This window comes from Pavona decussata, unplaced genomic scaffold, assembly GCF_977016875.1.
Source record: "Pavona decussata unplaced genomic scaffold, jaPavDecu1.1 SCAFFOLD_300, whole genome shotgun sequence".
Taxonomy (NCBI): Eukaryota; Metazoa; Cnidaria; class Anthozoa; order Scleractinia; family Agariciidae; genus Pavona; species Pavona decussata.
This window is the reverse complement of record NW_028145697.1, coordinates 5,062,501-5,084,068: the sequence shown is the minus strand read 5'-3', so window position 1 is coordinate 5,084,068 and position 21,568 is coordinate 5,062,501. Positions and strand designations below refer to the sequence as shown.

At 35.8% G+C, this 21,568-nt stretch overlaps 1 protein-coding gene across 1 annotated transcript in view; it reads right to left on the bottom strand.

The window, feature by feature from the left end:
* Positions 1–16,080: 16,080 nt before the first annotated feature.
* LOC146454768 (protein unc-45 homolog A-like) overlaps positions 16,081–21,568 on the bottom strand; it is a 13,169-nt gene continuing 7,681 nt past the window's right edge. The window contains exons 10-14 of the mRNA XM_085095034.1: positions 21,140–21,231; positions 20,915–20,978; positions 17,525–17,589; positions 17,238–17,292; positions 16,081–16,831 (exon numbers count right to left, since the gene is read on the bottom strand). The gene's annotated coding sequence lies outside the window, so the exon portion shown is untranslated. The remainder of the gene's footprint in view (positions 16,832–17,237; positions 17,293–17,524; positions 17,590–20,914; positions 20,979–21,139; positions 21,232–21,568) is intronic.

Here is a 21,568-nt window from a genome sequence, read left to right as displayed (position 1 = left end):
ACCAGAAGATGCATACAAATATACCAATGAAGTCTTCGAAGGTGAAAAACTGCAATTAATGAAACAAAAAGGAGTTTATCCATATGATTATATGAGTAATTTTGATATATTCAATGATACTCAATTACCAACCAAAGATGAATTTTACAGTCAAATGAATAAGACACATATTACTGATGAAGAATACAGTCATGCACAAAATGTTTGGAATACTTTTAATTTGAAAAATATGGGCGAATACCATGATTTATATCTCAAATCTGATGTTTTATTGCTGGCTGATGTATTTGAAAATTTCAGGAAAACATGTTTGGAATATTATAGATTGGATCCATGTCATTATTTTACATCTCCGGGATTATCTTGGGATGCAATGTTGAAAATGACTGAAGTCAATTTGGAACTCATTACGGATATTGATATGTATCAATTTGTTGAAAAGGGTATGCGTGGAGGAATCAGTTACATAGCCAATAGATACGGTAAAGCCAACAACAAATACATGCAAAATTGGAATCCCAATGAAACAAGTAAATATCTCATGTATTTGGATGCAAACAATCTCTATGGTTGGGCTATGTCACAATATCTTCCAACTGGGAATTTTAAATGGTTGAATAAACAACAAATAAAAAATATTAATTGGAAAACAGTTGACACAGAAAACAAAACTGGATATTTATTGGAAGTTGATTTGGAATATCCTCATGAATTACATGACCTGCATAATGATTATCCATGTGGCGCTGAACAAATCAAAGTGACACAAGATATGCTGTCAGATTATTGTCAAAGAATTGCAGACAAATTTGGAATCAAAAGTGGACAAGTCAATAAGCTGATTCCAACTTTGGCAAACAAATCAAAATATGTATTACATTATCGTAATCTGCAATTGTATCGTGAGTTGGGATTGAAATTGAAGAAAATATACCGTGTTCTATCATTTGACCAATCACCTTGGTTGAAAACATACATTGATTTCAATACACGTCAAAGAACTAATGCAAATAATGCTTTTGAAAAAGATTTCTTCAAACTGATGAATAATTCAGTGTTTGGTAAAACAATGGAGAATATCAGAAAACGAGAAGACATTAAACTGGTGACTAATGAGAAACAATTATCGAAACTGACTTCCAAACCAACATTCATCAATAGCAAAATATTTAATGAAAACTTGGTTGCAGTCCACAAAATCAAGGAATCATTGACTCTCAATCGACCAGCATACGTTGGTATGTGTATCCTTGATTTGAGTAAGACTCATGTATGACTTTCATTACAACTTTATCAAAAGAAAGTATGGTAACAAAGCCAAATTACTATTCACTGATACTGATAGTTTGACATACGAAATTGAAGCCGAAGATGTGTATCAAGATTTTTCGAATAAAAAAGAAATGTTTGATAACTCGGATTATCCATCAAATCATCAATATTTTGATGCAACAAATAAAAAAGCTATTGGAAAATTCAAAGATGAAGCCGCTGGTGTACCCATTACTGAATTTGTGGGATTGAGATCCAAGATGTATTCATACATCAAAGATAACAACAATGGTGGAAAAACAGCCAAAGGAATAAAAAAAAAAATGTGATCAAGAATGATATAAATCATGATGATTACAAAGATGTTCTGTTTAATGAAAAACAATTATTCCATCAAATGAAGACAATCCGAAGTAACAATCATCAATTTGGTAGTTACACAATCAATAAGACATCTTTGTCATGTTTTGATGATAAACGATATTTGTATCCTGATGGAATACACTCATTGGCCTATGGTCATTATGCTATCCAATGATAGTATCAACTTGTGATCAAAACATGGTAATAAAATTTGTGATTTCAATATTTTAACAATTATTTGGTTTGTTTTTTGATAAATATTTGATTTCGAAACTTTGACTCATTCTTTGTGATGAGATATTTAATTTTTTCATGTTTTTGGTGAATATTTGGTTTCAAGACTTTGTATCATCTTTTGTGATGTGGTATTTGGTTTGTTTTTTGTCAAATATTTGATTTCGAGACTTTGTATCATCTTTTGTGGTTTCAATATTTTTGAAAACATTTTTGTGTAACTATAATATATAATATAATTATACAAAAATGAATCAAAAATTGAGTAAAACAAAAGATGTTTCTCCGCAGGTGGAATCATCTCTATGCCAATTCCTGCATTGCAAAGATGAATGTGAATTTTGTGGATATCGTGATGAATCCAAAGTTAATTTACAACCATCAATGCCTGAATGTTGTGAAACACAGAATTTGAGAAACATGGAATGTCAATTAACGTGTGTTGCTTGTGGACAGGTTGTTGGTGAAGAATACAAAACAGAATACATCAATTTTCATGCCAATTTGTTCAAAATATACAAGAAAACAGTGTATAATAGAAAATACCATTTGTCGCATACATTAGATCAAATTATTTTGAAAAACAAAGTTGAAATCAGTTGTTCAACCAATTTCAAAATTCATAAAATATTCGTTGAAATAAACAAAATACTGCCACAAATCAATGGCAAACGAAAGAGAATAATCAGTTTGAAATATCTTTTGCATAGAATATTGCAATTTATGAAAATTGATTCTTCCCAAATTGAGTTGACAAAATCCAAAAAAACAATGAAATTATACAATGTTTATTGGGATAAAATTATGGACATTATTGGCCCCCAAATCATGCACATTATTAATCATACATAAGTGAATATCTGATATTTTTTATCATATTTGTCACCCCATTTATCGACAATCGGCGAATTATCCAAAATGAAATCATCATTTTGAGTAAGCTTGTTTGTCAAATCATCTCTATCAAAATGTCCATTTCTCATTATTTCTTTTATTTCATTTAATAAATGTCCGTAAGTTTGAAAAGCATATTGACATTGATACAACCTTATTTCAATATTTTTATGTTTCATACAAGCTTGAATTACGACAGAAACTGATGATATTGCCAATAATGAAGCTCCACTGGTTGCAATTGATGATGCAATACCACCAGTTGCAAACACAATGGATGAAATATTACCAGCAAACTCCCATTTTTTTAATCTTTTGTATGCACTTTTGTACATCCACAGCTTTTTGTGATATGACATGTAATAAGCTTTCAATTCATCAATTTCTTCATTTGATAATCGATTTGAAATATGATTGAAATCAATTATTAATTTCTTCTTTTGCATATATTATATGGTTATCTTATTTTTGATGCAATAATAGAGACCAGTTATTTGACCCAAAAACATGCATTTTTTCATCCAAGGATATGTTTTTTTCTCATCAATGGTGTACATGTATCCTTTGTCACGATGATATTTGTTGTAAAATTGACCATAAGCATCATGTAGTATTCCATGAGACCTGATATATGGTTGCCAACCAAATAATCGATGGAGAATAGCTGTTAAACATCCATCTCCAGGTCCAATTAATCCGATTCCATCATGAATTAACTCTTTGTAAACTTCATCAGGTAAACCTGTGTTGTAATATTTTTCATGCAAATATGTGAATATTACGATACTTTTTATCTTGCATTCCTGTCTGGGCAATATTGGAAGACTCAATTTACGGTGAAAATCTATCATCGATGTTCGAATGTGTTCTTGCAATTCTGACAATTCTTTCATTATACAATTTGATTACAATATTTTTATTTAGTTATTTTATAAAATAAAGTAACGGAGTCCACGACCTAGTGGTCATTATTGTCAGGTAATTGTATCCTAATATATTCAACAAAATACTTCATTGTCCAATCAGATGGATGATTGTTGAAGTAGCAATAATAGTTTTCAAATGACACATCAAAGAAGAATTCCAATTGATCAAATGTTGATGACACCAAATCGGATTTGGAATGATGATATCTGTCATTTCTCCTGATATATGTGTTTGTCACAATAATCTCTTGCAATGTATTGATTCCTTTAACGTCATCTTTACTCAATAATTTTATCCATGTGTAATTTGTTTTTGGTATTGTACCACTTTTTCTTCCTATTCTCATTGCAACTTGATTGTTGAGAAACGTTACAGCTTCCTGAGCTTGTTGAGCTTTAAAATGAGCCAGAGCTTGTTGTATTTGTGTTTCAATATATGGTTTGATGATGTCTTCATTGTTGTTTATTAATTGTTGGAGTGAAATTGCATGATTTGAATTAACTCCATCTTTGATAACTAAATGTCTGTTTTCTGTATCCAAATGACCATCATCATTCAGATGTATTGGTTCTCTAAATTTAAATCCAACTGGTAAACTTTCATGAGTTACTGTGAATTCAATTTTATTTCCATTTTCATCAAGAATATGGTTTCCATTTTCATCTTCAATGTATGGCATTATATTAATAGTGTTGATAAATAAATTTCAAAAGTTCCTGTGACTTCTTGGTTTATAATTGGAGAAGTAAACCCTGGACGTCTTTTAAAAATCCCCATTTGAATTATCATGGGTTTGATTGTTGTATTTGTAGTTACAAAATTTCTCCCAATTTTCATATTAAATTGTATTAAATGGGAAAATAAAGTTTTACTGTTAGCAATGGCGACAAAAGAAACTTGGTAATGATTTTTTGTATTAATTACAATATTTTTTATTTTAACCGGGCCTAATGTTCCAAATTTGTCACCATGTACATTTTCAAAAACTCCATTTTTTATGCTGCCGTTAACAACACTTGAAGTTTCAATATTTGACAACCAACTTTTATTGTCAGCATGATATCTTTCAAAATAATTAGAGTATAATACTTTCAATTCAAAAGTTCCATTAACAGCAGTTCCTGCTCCAATATTATCCAATATTGACATAGAATCAATACTGACAAATTTCCTTGATTTGGGCATATTAAACGTGTTACTTCCATTGATTATGTTTCCTATTCTGTCATATGTGTCAGTGTTTGATGTTTGTCCTTGCAGTTTCCCCCTAATCAATATTTGTGCATTTGAAACTTGAATATTGCTTACCAAAACAACTGAATACAAATTGAAATAAATATTTCCTGAGACAGGAATACTGAAATTGTGAAAAACACCACTGGTAATAGTTCCAGTGTATGTCGTTTTGAATAAGTTGGTAAAATAACCCAAATTCATTGCTTCAGAATCATATAACGGATTTATTAAACCAGAAATAATCTTATCATTCATATCCAAATTGACTTTCATCTCCATATCTCCATTTTTATATTCAAACATTACATTGTCCAAGCCGTCATACACTCCTGGATAAACGCTATCTGACCAATCTTTGACCCCATAAACAACCAGATGACATTGTACTGGAGTCGCTGTAGCTGTTCCATGCATCGTCAAATAGATGTAATTTGGAGTTTGTTTGCTGTTGTTATTGAATTGAACCAATAGCTTGCTATAAGCAGTGAAATCACGCTGTACAGCTTTGTGGATGTATGCTTCAGAAGCATCACATGATAATTGAATATTAGTCATTTCTGGTGGGTAGAATTCAAACACAATTGTGTATGTTCCAATAGCAAGAGTATAAATATTGAAACCTATCCTTGATCTGTAATCATTACTTCAACTGTCTTTAATCAATGTGATATCATAAGCTTTTTTATTCTGATGCGGGGATTGATTGAAAGCAGCTATTCCATTCACTGTGATATTGTATTCTGAACTGCTTTCATCGGTATCTGTAAGATATTTGAATTCATTTGTTTTATGGCTGCTGACAAGATGACTTTGCTCCAATTTGTCATCAAAATATTTTTTGGTAGTAGCATCATTATCATCAGTTGGTTGAGCCATATCTTTGATTTGTTTATTATTCATATCAAGGTTTCCAGTCATTGCAACACTCAAATCACTTCCAACAGATGGTATTTTAGCTATTTCTGTATCAACATATGCTTTAGTGGAAGCATCATTGGGATTGGAAGGATTTCCAAGAACGATTATTTTATGACCTCTCATATCTAATTCACCACCAAGAGCATTGGGTGTTAACCTGTTGAGAAAGTTATGATCAACGTAGTGTTTATTAACAGCATCGTTATCATCAGTTGGTTGAGCCATATCTTTGATTTTATGATTGTCCATATCGAGGTCACTATTGGAGACTTTTTGTAAATATTTAGTATCACAGAAACCTAAATTAACGACATCATATGTATTTTGTATATTGGCTCCAAGATTAGTAATTTGTTGATTACCCATATCCAGATTTCCAGTCATTTCAACAGTGCCATCTTTTTTCAAATATGTAGATAAATCAGGTGATGGTATTTTTTTAATCTCATCATCGACATATTTTTTATTCGCCGCTTGATCGTTATTATCGGGTTTTAAAACACTAATATCAAAAAATGTTTTCCGTCCAGTAATATGTTGTTCTGTTGATGTAACCATTATTTCACTTTTAGCTCGTCCACCATGGCCATCAAAGTTTTTCAAATCTGGTATATTAAGATGAATGTTTTCATAAGACTGATGCTCAGTCAATAATCGAACATCATTGGAGCTACCAGCCCCGTCTGGTGTGTCTTGTAGATAGATACTATTTGTATGAACACTACCAGTATTGGTGTAAATTACTGCTTTATCAGCTTGTACATTACCAGGAGCATTATCCAGCAATTGTATTTGGCTCTTTGTGACAACATCATTGGGATCAGCTCCTTGTTTAACATTAACAAGTTTTTTGTTTTGTATATCATAATTGCCATTTTGGGTCAATTTAAACCCTATTCCTTGAGGCCCAGCGGCTCCTTGAAGAGGAACCGTTGTGAAAGAAGACGATGGACTATGTTCGTTGAATATTCCCATTTATATCATTTGGTTATATTGTTCCATAAAAATTTCTGTTAATTCTCTTCAGGGGCTTATCGACATATAGAAATGAAAATGGCTCGTTTGTTGCTTTAATGTATTTATCCTTGTCGACTCCCAACTCACGGGATATCAGACCTCTTTCATTGCTGCTAGGAAAGTCATAGACACAGAAATGAGAGCAATTGAGTCGAATATCTTTTGGTGTTTTGTAGAACGATTGGCTCAGATAAATAACAGAGCAGTTTTTGTGTCTGCCACGAATGAAATAATCAATCAATGGTTTCTGTTTTTTTTCACAAATAAAGTCATCAAATATTACTATCTTCTGGGCATCATCATCCTTCAATTCCTCTACTGGAATTATATCATCATTGCTACAAACAAGGACATTATACCCGACACTATTTGATATATCAGTCAATGTTTGTAGCATATCCTTGTATTTTTGTTGCTCCAAATTTTTGCCATATAAATGTATTCTATCATAATACAAAAGTGGTTTCATCAGCATATGGTACAATAAATTTGTCTTTCCAGATCCTGAATTACCACATATTAACATCCGAAACGTGTCATTTGGCATGTAACCATACAATCTTTTGAAATTAGTGTTTTTATCATGTCTATCATAATTTGGGATTTCCATGTATATCAATACATTATATAAGTTAATAATATAATGGATTTACAGAGATTAAAACAACTATCTGAAGCCAAGATTAAGGCTGGAACAATAACCAAACAAGTTAGAGATACATTGAAGGAGTACAAGCATGATAAACAAGATTTACAACAAGGTTTATCAGAAACTTTCAAACCAATTATTAAAGCTCAAGAGGAAACAAAACAAACAATTGATGAAAAACAAGACAAACTGATTGAACAATTGGAGAAAAACCAAAAAGCGTTGACTTCAGGTTTGGAAGACATTGCTATGTTAACTTATCAACCAGAAACAAAACCACAACCACAATTACCAGAATCAAAGTTACCAATAGATTATCAACCAGCAATGTCAAATTTGGATGCTGGTTTTGATGATGATGAGTTCCAAAAATTGATGCAATACGATCTTGCACCTCCGAGTTCTGTTCTCCAAGCTTCTATGCAAGGAGATATTGACATCAAGGATTACGATGCTAATATTGGCAAGATGTTGAAAAAACTTGGAATAAAGAAGGGCCCTTTATCCAAGGGCCAAGGAAAGACCAAGAATAAAGACAAAATTGATAAAATAGATGAAGATATAAAATTATTGCAAAAATACAGAGGGCGCATTAAAATAATCCCAGAAGGAATGAAAACCATCAAAAAAGGTTCTGGTTATACTCAACCAAAGAGAAATGCATACAAAATATCATCTTCTGGGAAATATGGTGGACTGATGATTGATATTCCAAAATTAATGGGACAACTCAGTCTTGTGGCAACAAAAGATAAACGCAAAGTAATGGACAAAAAGGTTGATTTCGATACAATCGATTTATTGACCAAGAGATTTAATTCAAAGAAGAAATACAGCGATATTGCCAAAATGGTATTTGATGAATTGAACCAACTCAGTGAGATTCCAATCCATAAATCCAGCAAAAAATTCAAGAAATTGGGCTCTGGTGTTGTTTATTTCAATGATGCTAATGATTTGATTGACAGAATGGAATTGCTTGGTGGATCCATTTTGGCTGGCAATAATGGCGTCAAAGAGGAATTTTCACAAATAGCCCATAAATTGAATCAACTTGGCTTGATAAACAACAAACAACTCATTGATTTATTGCAACAATATATAATCAAATAACATATGCAAGAAAGGGCGATACATATTTCATCCGTTAACCGACAAAAAATAGGCCGAAGTCGGCCTGAAGACTTTATTATCAAATTTGATCCACCATTGAAGCTTGACACAACAATGAGACATGAGCTAGCTGTTGATCGAGTGTCAATGACATATTCATGGCATAATGTCAACACAGGATACAACAATAATACAATCAAATACAGCCCAGATAATGGTACAAAATGGAAGACAATCACATTTGTTGATGGAATGTATTCATATGATGATCTTGATGATTATATCACTCAATCAATAATTCAAAATGGAGATAAACCATCTTCCAGCAAGGGCATCAATCTATATTTTGTGCTTTCATCATATAGAGTTGTCATTGAGCTAGACAACCAATGGAAGCTTGATATTAGAAACTCTAATTTTGGAGCACTTATTGGATTTGAACCAAAGTTAATTAACCAAACTGAACATGGGACAAAATTGCCAAATATTACCAATGATATTGACGTTTTGAACATTAATTGTGATATAATAACTGATAGCCTCAGTGATGGACGATTCACAAATACACTGATAATGATACCTACTGACAATTTAACAAGGAGTTATCCATTTACTTTTGAGCCAAAAAGAGCATTATTCAGCCCAGTTTCCAAATCAATTATTTCAGAAATGGGGATAACAGTGACTGACGCTTTGGGTCGGCCAATTGACTTGAATGGCATTGACTGGTTCATGAGCTTGATTCTCAGGTCTAGTTTAATATAATATATCAATATATGGTACGACAAAGTGAATTTAAGCCACGTTTTGACCCAGAATTGGGTCGTTATGCGATGAAACATATTCATGGTGAAGGAATTATGGATGTTTTCAGATCAGTTGGTTCAAAACTTTTCGGGAAAACAGCAAAAGAATTAGCTAAAAAAGGAGCCAAAACTGCAGCTGAAAAAGCAGTCACCAAAACTGGTGAGTTTGCTGGTAATAAAGCAGGTGATAAAATAATTCAATTATTGAGCAAAAAACAACCTTCCAAAACAAAATCAGTGACAATGAGCCAACCAAAAATGGAGCAGCCACTGACTGATTTTCAAATAGCTGAGAGAGTCAATCAGATGATATCCGGTGGAAGACTCAAAAGAAGGAGAAAATGAAAATAATGTAACATATCTGTATAAATGAAATCATTCAGAAATCCAAAATACATTGAGAGATACGAAGATGTCTTCTTTCAATTGGAGACACCATTGAATACTGGTAATCCAGGAAATAATAGGTCACAAAAGAAAGATGGTTATCGTTTTGTTGTTGACAACACAGGAGAAGTAACACCATTTGATTGGTATAATGCAAGAATATCAGTTGGTTTTAAAGTCCAAACAATGCAAAATGGAAATATAGCAGCTGAAGACCATAATGGTATTGTAAATGGTTCACACAGTCTTATACATGATTTCGATGTAAGATTGAATGGTAAAATGGTATATGATTGTAATGATGCAAATCATTGTGTAAATATTAAGAATCTATTGGAATATAGTCCAGGATATGCTCAATCAACTGCAACAAATGAGTTTTCTATCTGGATACAAACCGACACGCTGAAGAACGATCGGCTGAAGATAACTACAATAAAGGATTTGCTGCAAGAAAAGCACTTTTGGGTCTATCAGTGGTTGTCAATACAGAAATACCATTGAATCGATACTCATTCTTTGAAGCATTGATGGATGAGTTATTGCCATCAACAAGATTGGAAATAAATTTGCAGATTGAATCTGATGCCAATCTTATTTGGCAAGCTGGGGCTGATTGTCGTGTAATGATTACTAGAATGGAGCTTATTGTACCACGAATCACTTTCAATTCAGAAGGACAATCACTGTACATGAATCAATTTTTGAAGCCTCATAAATGGGTTTATTTGCGTGAAAATGTGGAAAGAAGCAATTCATCAACACAAAGAAGTGGTAATTTTCAGATAACAAGTGGGATTTCAAAGCCAAGGCATGTATTTGTTTTCATTATCAATGATGCAAATCTTGCTGCACAAACAGTAAATCCATTTTTGTACAATACATTTAGTGTATCAACAGATCCCAGAACATTGCTGAATTTTCATTTATCTGTGGCTAATGGTAATGAATATCCTGATGTACATTACACTCCAGAGGCTGATTTGACTCGAGTTTACAGAGATGTCCTCAAATATGTGCATGCAAATAATGAATACAGTCAGGAAACTTTGTTGAATATCAATAACTTCAAAACACTATTCCCATGTTTGTATTTCGATTTAACAAAACAAAAAATGGATATCAAAGATGGTACCACAAAGCTGACATTCCACTATGAATTATCTGGCACAACTGCAACTGCATATTCAGTTTATGCATTGACATTATATGAACAAGACGCTGAACTCATCCAAAAAGATGGCAAACTATTGTTTCGATAAATGGAATAAATTTTTAATGTAACGTTAGTTATATAAAAGATATGACAACTTATCATTCACATGGAGTAAACCTATCAATTGGGCAAAAAGATAAACTAGCAAAAGCATTAAAAAACAACTCAGCAATAACAATAAGATTATCAAATTCTGAATTAACTGGTCCGGATCAGCTGATGTTAACCAATACACAAATAAATAGGTTGAAAAAGGCAATGCAAAACAAAACTGGAGCAGATATTAAAATAAGCAAAACACAGATACGAAAAGCTGTACAACAAGGAGGCAGTCTTTGGTCATCATTATTCAAAATTGGTACAAAATTACTACCAATGGCAGCAAAAGCAGTTGGACCATTAGCTACTGGAGCACTTTCTGGGCTTGCAAATGTGGGAGTCAATAAAATATTTGGTAGAGGACAAGCTGGTGGTTTCCTCATTCCTCAAAATAAAATTGATCAATTAATAAAATACAAAGATTGGCTCACTGAAGCACAAAAGAAGCAAATTGTCAATCCAATACATACTGGTGGACAGATTGTAATTAAACCAACTAAGACACAATCAGGAGGTTTTTTGGGGACATTATTGGCTTCAATTGGCATTCCAATGGTTTTGAATGCATTAATGGGTAAAGGGTTGCAGGTGGATAGAAGTAGATCCAGAAGATCGGTCCCAGTTTTTGTTCCAAACACAACCAAAAAAGATGGTGGTTTGGTCCTACCAGTTAATTATAGGCCGCCTCCATTTTTCGGTACATGGGATCAATATGGCAAAGGGAAAAAAAAAAAAACAAAAAAGGAAAAGGTCTGTTATTAGGCAAAAACAGTCCATTCAAGGGGATTCCATTAATCGGAGACATTCTGTGAAATTCATAAATAAACCACTCAGTAACTTTGAACTCATTGATTGGGTCAAAAAACTCAAAATAAAACACTTCAGAGGCATTTACAGCAGAGATAATCTACCACAAAAGATGAAAAAAGATGAAGTTGGTATCATTAACCTGGATTCACAGACTGGACCAGGTACACATTGGGTTGCGTATCGAAACGGAGACAAATATGTAGAATATTTTGATAGTTTTGGGTTAATTATGCCAAAAGAAATTATGCAATTTATGTCAACAAGTGGCAAACGATTAATGTATTCAGGTGATGAAATCCAGGAAAGAGATTCAGTATTATGTGGCTATCGGTGCTTGTATTATTTATTTGAGAGACAAAAGGGTACAAGTATATTGAAAACAATCCACAATGCACATTTTGACATGAACAATCAAAGTGTCAATCATAATTTTATAATCCAATATTTTAAAAAATTATCTAATTAATTTGTATAATGGTTGATATAAGATATTGTGAAGAGTGTGATGAATACACAGAATTTTCAGGAAAATTATGTTTATGGTGTACATTGGTAACAGATTCTGAGTCAGAGGATTATGAAACGGATTATGAGTCTGACTCTGATGATAATTAATCTAATATAGTGATATAAAATGGTCAAATCATATTGTGTTAAACAAAAGAAAGAAACTGAATGTATTGAGCCTTTAGGTTACAAGCAAGCCAAAAATGGTCGGCTCATGTTCTTCTGTACATGTGCTGAATGTGGTATAACTAAAACCAAATTTGTTAAAAAACAGGGAAACTAAATAGCCCGTTCGAAGGGGTGGGCATAATGGATACTTTAGCATCAACTGGTGCTGATATGTTAATTCAACATGCATTACCATGGATTGGAAAGAAAGCAGTTGAAATGGGTCGATATTATGGGTCTGAAGCTCTCAGAAACCCCAAATTGCAGAAGAAAGCTATTGATTATGCTATCTCTAAAGCAACACCTTTTGTTCAAAAGACTGGATCAGAGATGTTTGATAAATTATCAACCAAAGTAAGACCAAAAAAAAGGTACAAAACTGACCGAAAAGAACTTGATGGTGGTAATTTGAATACAATTTTGGAACAACTCGGTACACCAGGCAAGGTTGCATCGAAGTCGATGGATGTTGTTGGAACATTAATTCCATCAACAAAGGAAGTCTTTGATAGATACAAATCTGGAGACATTGCCAAAAGTGCATTTAGCACAGATACTGGCATATTGTCGAGTCAATTTTGGTCTGGCAAGGCTGGGAAAAAGACATTAGAAAAATACAAATATTATCCTTGTGAAAGCATGGTCAAGATTGGAAGCAAATATCACAACACACCGAAATGCTCAAGTTATGATGCAATTGGTTGGCACCCACCAAATTGGGATGAGTATGAAAAGGGAATCAAAGGACGACCAAAACGTGGTGGTTCAATTGATATACACAAAATGATTGGTAAGCTCCCAAAACCCAAAGCTGGGTGGGTATTACCTGGTCATAAATACACTGGTCCATACAATGATTTGGAGAATCAAGTAAAATATAACCCCAAAACAGGGCAAATATTGGAAATATATGATAACCCAACAGGCAAAACAGATGCAATAGCCATGCAACATGATGTTGATTATTCAGTCTGCAAAGATGACAAAAAATGTAAATTAAAAGCTGACAAAAAGATGGTAAAGTCATTGGATGCTGTTCCATATTCCGAACGACAATGGGGACATTGGTTGGCAAGAAATGCAATAAATACAAAACAGAAACTGGGTCTTGGGGTTCCAAAAAACGTCAAAAGCCGTCGGGTAAAGAGGAAAACTGGCAAGAAAAATTAGTTAATGAGCTGCATAAACCCATAAGGCGTAACTTTACTCGGCGGCGTGTTATTGTAAATAATATTGATGAAATATGGGCTGCTGACCTTGTTGAAATGCAACAATTCAGTAAATGGAATAAAGGTAGTAGGTATCTTCTAATGACTATAGATGTTTTCAGTAAATACGGTTGGATTGTCCCATTAAAAGATAAAAAAGGTGAGACCATAACTACAGCATTTCAAAGCATATTCAAAGAGGGTCGAAAACCAAAGTATCTGTGGACTGATAAAGGCTCAGAGTTCTACAACAAACATTTCAAAGACTTGCTCAATAAACATAACATTACACTGTATTCGACTGAAAATGAAGAGAAGTCATCAGTTGTTGAGCGCTGGAATCGAACGATTAAAAATAAAATGTGGAAACGATTCACTGCCCAAGGCAATACAATGTATCTGGATATTTTGCCTAAAATATTGAATCAGTATAATAACACTAAACACAGTTCAATAAAAATGACACCGACAGAAGCATCAAAGAAAAAGAATGAAGGAACTGTTTACTTCAATCTTTATGGCAATTTGAAGCAATTGTCATCCCAAGCAAAATTCCAAGTTGGTGAAAAGGTTAGAATATCAAGGTATAAAAGAAAGCTGTTTGATCGAGGTTATACAGAAAACTGGACAGAAGAGGTCTTCATTATCGATAAAATTCAATACACGAATCCAATCACATACAAACTGAAAGATCTCAATAATGAAGAGATTAAAGGGAGCTTTTATGAACCAGAATTATTGAAAGCCAAACAGGAGATATTCAGAATCGATAAAGTTATCAGGAGAGATTACAAGAAGAAACAAGCTTTGGTAAAGTGGAAAGGATACAATGATGCCTTTAATTCTTGGATCCCAATCAAGGATTTAGTCGATGTGCAGAAATAGAAATAAGCTCATTTCACGGCCTCACGAATATTCGATAGCGAGTCGATCCAATAAAAAAAATCTATTGTTGTGTGCAATATAAATGATATTCTTACCTCAAAAAGCGTCTACAAACATCAGAACGATGAAAGTGGAGAAATAAATGTCCAAAAAATCCCAAAACAGGAACCATAAACATCAAAACACAACCTCTTCACAAAATGGCGACAAAATGGCCGACACGTGTATTAACAAACTAGTGTCCAGTCCCCTTTGGGTTGTGTCATCGTGAACATGCATGAAAGCGCATGCGTGTTAATCCAAATCAAGCAATATTACGCAATATACAGAAAAATAGCACCACAAGTGTAAAAATGTCAGAACTGAGTGTAATATATAGGTAATCAGGCCATTATTATATTAGTTCACAAACTCTGGTGAAGCTTTAGGGAGGTGTCAGTTGGCCCCTGACTGAAACCTGTTTAACGGCTTGTGCAGATGGTGAATTACTGAGTAGTGTGGGATGTCTTCCAGTAGACGGTACCTCCAGGGTGAGCCCGCTCAGGCCCTACTGGTTTACAGCGGGGTGCTCAGAGTTCGTCCCAGGACTCAACCTCTGTCCCAGAGGTAAACTGGGAAGGGACAGCCGCCTTGTCAGTGGCGGGAAAAAGACCTGGCTGGGGCCAGGCAAGTAAACAGCCAACCGAGCACCCCACGTCTAGGGTTTTGTCCATTTTCATGACAAGTCACACAACGTCACGCGTGACAGTAACGGCATCCAGTCACACAACATCCATAAATTTGAATTATTTATGATTATTTTTTTCTTCATAACAGGTTAATTATATCCAAATTGGTGTTCAAAAATATTGTATTCATCATTCAAATCAGCGATTGATGAGTTGGTTGGATTTAATCGATGATTGTTTGTGAGTTGGGGATCAGTTTGGTGTCATTTATGAAAGTGAGGATTTAGGTTTTTGAAAAACGAGGATAAAAATTTAGGTTTTTGAGTTCATTGTTGAATCAGGTATGAATTCAGTGATATTTTCAAAAGTGTTCCAAAAGCGGCAAATATCTAACTACTTATGAACCGTGTCCGAAAGAAGCATCATGTGATCTAGATCAGCGTCTTGCAAATAAAATGTCACCAGACATTTCGCATGAATCACTCCGGTAGAAGAGTTGCGCCACCGAGCACCCGTCATTACGGCTTCCAGGCAACTACCATTTAAAGGACTTTTTTGAGTCCATTCACACCCACTTTGCAACTTCTTGCCCTATAAATTTTTTTTTTCTGTCTGGTCATTGTGGTTTATGAAGAGATTATTAACTTTACTATAATAAAAACAGTGTAACACAACCTCACAAAACAAAACAAAATTTAGAAGCTTACAAAACAGCGATTTTATTGATAAAATATATTCTGCAGTTTGCTTATGTTGGCATCAAACTGTATGGAGACACCATCGGTGATATCTGTCTTCTCCGACGATTTCCAATAGTTTTTTTAAAAGTAAGTTTGAAGTTAACCTTCGTTTAATATTTCATCACTCCCTGAGAAAAAAATTCCCGAGCTTGACTTGTAGGCAAGTCAAGGTATTCTCTGCCCGCAAAGCAACAAATTATTGTTATTTTCTATGCATAACCTATTAAACTGCCTCCCAATACTCTTTTTGCATCAAGCGCTATTTTTCCAATTAAAAAAGGACCTTTCTGTTACAATTCATTGAAATTACAATTGATTTAATTAATGACGTATTTTCTACCACGCCTCCTGAACAAAGAAAAAAAGAAAGGAAGAAAGAGAGCAAGCAAGTACTGTAGTCTCTACATATGGGGGAAAGAGAAACGCTAAGCGCTAAGCCCTGATTTTAGAAGGCTGTCTTCCCGTGTTCAGAGTGTTGGTGAAGGAGTATGAGGGAACGAGAATGAGAATTAAAGAGCCTGGGATAGCTCTGGGTTATTTTCGGACTTTCCTCGGCTTCTATAATTTTCAGCTCTGCTCTTGGTTTTTCTTGATTAGATTTAGTTCAACAGCAGTTTCTAAACCTCTTTCAGCGCATGCTCGGACCGCAGAAATCTCGGGATCGGTATCTTTAGAGAACACAATCAGAATCTCTAGAACTTCACTTTCAACGATCTGTCACAAAAGAAAACAAGTTACATCAACAAATACATCAACTCGGTTAGTCAGTTGGTCGGTCTGTCAGTGAGTCAGTGAGCGAGGGAGTGAGTGAGTGAGTCAGTCAGTCAGTGAGTCAGTCAGTCAGTCGGTCAGTCAGTCAGTGAGTCAGTCAGTCAGTCGGTCAGTCAGTCAGTGAGTCAGTCAGTCGGTCAGTCAGTCAGTGACTCAGTCAGGCAGTCGGTCAGTCAGTCAGTGACTCAGTCAGTGAGTCAGTCAATGACTCACTTGATGGTCTATCAACGAATTCGCAAAACAACAAGTCACCAAGTCAACAAGTTTCTATCTCAAATAATTTGTCTGGCAACTGCTGAATCGATCAATCAATTGACAGTCATAACAATATACGCACTGTCCTCCCTACCTTGGTTGCTATTTCCTTGTTTGCAGCGATCATATTGGCCGCAATGTGAGCTCCCCTGTGAGTCAAAGAAACAAGATGGTCACTGGTGCAAAGCGCTGTAAGTTGTGAAATTAAATCATGCTATTGAAAAGTGAACTTAACCGAATCTAAACTGAAATTGGACTTAATCTGCACTTAAATAGAACTGAAGATAAACTGAGAAAGAAAGTCGCTTGCTAGATTCATGCGCCTTCATTACAACTGAATTACTTTGTTTATACTAATCAATAAAAAAAGCCCTCTGCTACCTGTGTCTTAGTTCCTTTTTGTCAGATACCAGAAGTTGTTTCAGTACATCCCTGTACGACGATACCTGCCAAAAAAAGAAAACACCAGTTAGGATAATGGTTGCAGCTCTACTGCACTCTGAGCACTAGTGTCCTTCTCAGACAACAGGATGCCTCTCCTTAGTGTCACCAATCTCGTAGTCAGGCTCTTTGGTCAGCGGTTGGTCGCAAGGAGAGACGCTGGAGAATGAAAAAAAATATATTATTTTTGATTGGCTGCTCCGTAACGGCTTGCATTGTTTTACAGCAGAAATAATGAGGTAATAAATTCCAGTTCTCCAGAGTCTCTCCCGGTGCCCACCCGCTGATCAAAAAGCCTGAGGACTCTGGGTACAAGATTGTAGTGTCACCTGAACAGCCTTACAATAGCTGTGCCGTGCTGGAGAGTAAACAGGCGGACTGCTTTGTCATGTGGTAGAAGCTACTAATTATCAAAGGGCATTGCTTTGTCACGTACCTTCTCATCCGAGACAAATAGAGCAAGTAAAATTACAGACGAATGTATGGAATAGCATGATAGACGTCTGAATTCTGATTCGGATTGTTTATCGAGAAATAGCTCTTTTAACAAAGATTAGCGATAGAAGAACAAAACGCTATCTATCGCCAATTTTTAACTGAAAATGTTTCCAAACTCTTGCCATTAGAGCTCTTTTCATATTGAAGTTACTTCTCCCAAACTTAGCAAAAGAACTTTTTTTTCAGGATGCTGTATGCACTTTTCCCAAAGATTCAAAAAGTGTTTCCTTGGTGTATAGGTCAACAGTCTCTTCATGAAAACACACTACAAGACTTCACTATTCTCAGCGGTCCTACCTCGCGCGTATAAAAGGCAGAGTAGACAAAGGAGTGATGCCATTTCTCTCGATGCTGCTGAGGTGTTCAGATTACCATGGCCGATCCAGATCAGATGCAGATCCAGTCCAACAAGCTCAAGTTGTCTTACAAAACCAAGCATAAGAAGGTCAAGCACCGGCGGCGTTAGCAGAACAAGCTCAAGCACCAGTAGTGCCAGAGGAACAAGCTAAGCTCCAGTGCAAGCAAACGAAGTTTCTTTGGAGGTTTTGTGAAACTTTATTTTATCCGTTCGTTGCCACGTGTTTCGTTTTGGTTCTCTAGTATTTCGCTTCCAAACCTTGTATGTTGTTTGCCCTACGCAAGCCGTATTTCATTTTCAGTTAGTATATTATTTGCCCTGCTTCATAACATTTGCCCGCTTTTCTACGGGCTGTGCGGGCTAAATTTTGTTGGATATATTATTCGCCCTGCTTCTTAACGTTTGCCCTCGTTTCGTATGGGCTGTGCGGGCTAAATTTTGTCTGATATATTATATGCCCGGCTTTTAACGTTTGCCCTCGTTTCGTGTGGGCTGTGCGGGCTAAATTTTGTCTGATATATTATTTGCCCGGCTTTTAACGTTTGGCCTCGTTTCGTGTGGGCTGTGCGGGCTAAATTTTGTCTGTTACATTATTTGCCATGCTTATAACTTTTGCCCTCGTTTCGTGTGGGCTGTGCGGGCTACATTTTGTTTGATAAATTATTCGCCCTGCTTTTAACGTTTGCCCTCGTTTTATGTGGGCTCAGCGGGCTAAATTTTGTTTTGCATATTATTTGCCCGGATTTTAATGTTTGCCCTCGTTTCGTGTGAGCTGTGCGAGCCGTATTTTGTTTTGTACATTATTCACCGTTATAAACTATTTGCTCCTTTATGTGGGCCTCGCGGGCTATAATTTTGTTTGTTTTGTTTTTCGCCCTGATTCTCAACCTTTGTCCTCTTTTCACCTGGGCTTCGCAGGCAATTCTGAATTCATATGCTTGTTAATTTTCATCTTAAAATCCCCTTTTACTTTTGCTCCGCCTACAGTTCGTTTAGTTGTTGCACCTCATTGTTTGCCCTTTTTTGTTTTCTTCATTTGCGTATTTACCGCTCGATTACACCGGCAGTCCCGCTGGGGCTAGTTTTAAGGCTGATTTCCATATGATCGCAGATCGCAGATCGCAGATCGCAATAAGGTCTGCGATCGTCTGCGATCATATGGAAACTACTTCTGCGATCGTCTGCGATCCGCGATCATATGGAAACCAGCCTTTATTTTGCCTGTTGTATTTAGTTTTGTTTGCCACCAAGGAAACTCTTGCCCTCAACAATGCCTTACAATCCTTTGGGAATACGGTAAGAAACTCATGGGTGGATGCATTTGTTGACAGTGTTCTCCACTCGCTATATTGTTCTCGCTCCTCTTTCTTCTTCCCTCGGGTGGCATTCTCAAGGGGAACGAATGTTCCCTCTCGGATTACCGGGGCTGAGTTTGCCATTCCCTGGGCCTTACCTTTTTTTTCCTTCTTTTCTAGTCTTTCAAAATGCCTTTTCATGACTGGAAAAAGACTCCCAACTTTGATCCTGCCAAGATTTCTGTTAACTCGCCACGTTGGGTCAATAATATTATAAGGGATCTCTTCTTACTGAGGCCCAGGAAATGGCAGACAATGCCCATATTAGTCAAGATTTCATCTCCTCAGTTGTCGCGGGAGAAACTTTTGCTGACGCCTCTTTTTTGGCCTTCCACAGAAGCCCGCTTGAAATATTATTTAAAGGAAGGAAAAATTGATGAAGGCGAGACTCTGCAAGGTTTCCGCTCGGGCTCCGCCATTACCCTCGCTTCGTCTGGATCACAGCTCGCTGATGTGATGTCCCACGTGGGTTGGTCCAACACGGGTACTGCCCTTTACTACATGAAGTTAGCCGAAGTTCTTCGTGAAGGATCTCCTTCTGACATATTGTCTTCAAACGAGTTGGCGGCCTCCGCCTCCACAACTTTATATGCGGATCTTAATCGCTTAAAAGACTCCGTTTCTGCGTTTCCTCGTTCCTAATTTCTGTTTTTGTTAGGATGGGGTTTTTTAGTTTGAGGTTCTCGTTTTGAGGATGGGCATCCGTTTGCGCGGTTTAGTGGTTTCCGCCGTGGTATTTTAGGGTTATCTTCAACACGAGACTGTTGGTACCCATACTCAACAATAGGCGTGAGGGAGACAGTTGAGAATAGACTACTATTCTCAGCGGTCCTACCTCGCGCGTATAAAAGGCAGAGTAGACAAAGGAGTGATGCCATTTCTCTCGAAGCTGCTAAGCAGTTTATATTCAACATGTTGACCGTTCTCATTCGTTTCCTTTTACGCCTATCCTTCCCAGGTCTCGTTTCTGTGGCTTTTTCCCACCCTACCCACCTCAGTTTTATATTAGGATTATATTAGTCAACAGATCGAGACTGTTGGTGCCCATACTCAACAATAGGCGTGAGGGAGACAGGTGAGAATAGACTACTTTTTAAAGGAGTGACTGAGTTACAGTACCTTTACAATTTGGTTACAAACTTTTTCACTAGACGAGAGGACTGCCAGCGCCCCAGAGGCCCCCCTGAAAGAGAAACATTACAATTGCAAAAGCTACAACAGAAATGAAAGGAGAAGACAGGACTAGTGACGGAGTGTTTTTGCAAGGTACAATTGAATGTTTTAAACTAGTTTGATTACTGAAGGCTTGCTAAAGAGAAGGGAAAAGGAAATAGAATGTCTGACCGTGACAGTTCAAAGTCCTCCTCTCCCGACAGCAGGGTCACCAGTTTAATCCTCTCTGTTAGAGTGTCTTCTTTCTCGTACATTTTAAACAGCTGTGTTTATGAAAGAAGAGAAGAATGTTAACTATTAAATCGGGTTTTTTGATAACTAGTTGCCTTTCTGATCAGTGATTTATCATCTTCTTTGGCGTACATCCTCATGCCATTGTGTACAATGACAAAAAAACAACATAAAGTGAAGTAAGCAACATAATACAGCGATGCCTCTGTGCCAAATAATCAGAGGATAGGTAACACAAAGGTGAATAGAAAGAAAAAACATTCAAGCTTTTCAGGTTTTCTTTGAACAAGAAGGGATAACTCATCCTTCAACTCACACCCTGGAGGTACCTTTGCGACCACTTTCTGACACATTTTTAACAACTGACGG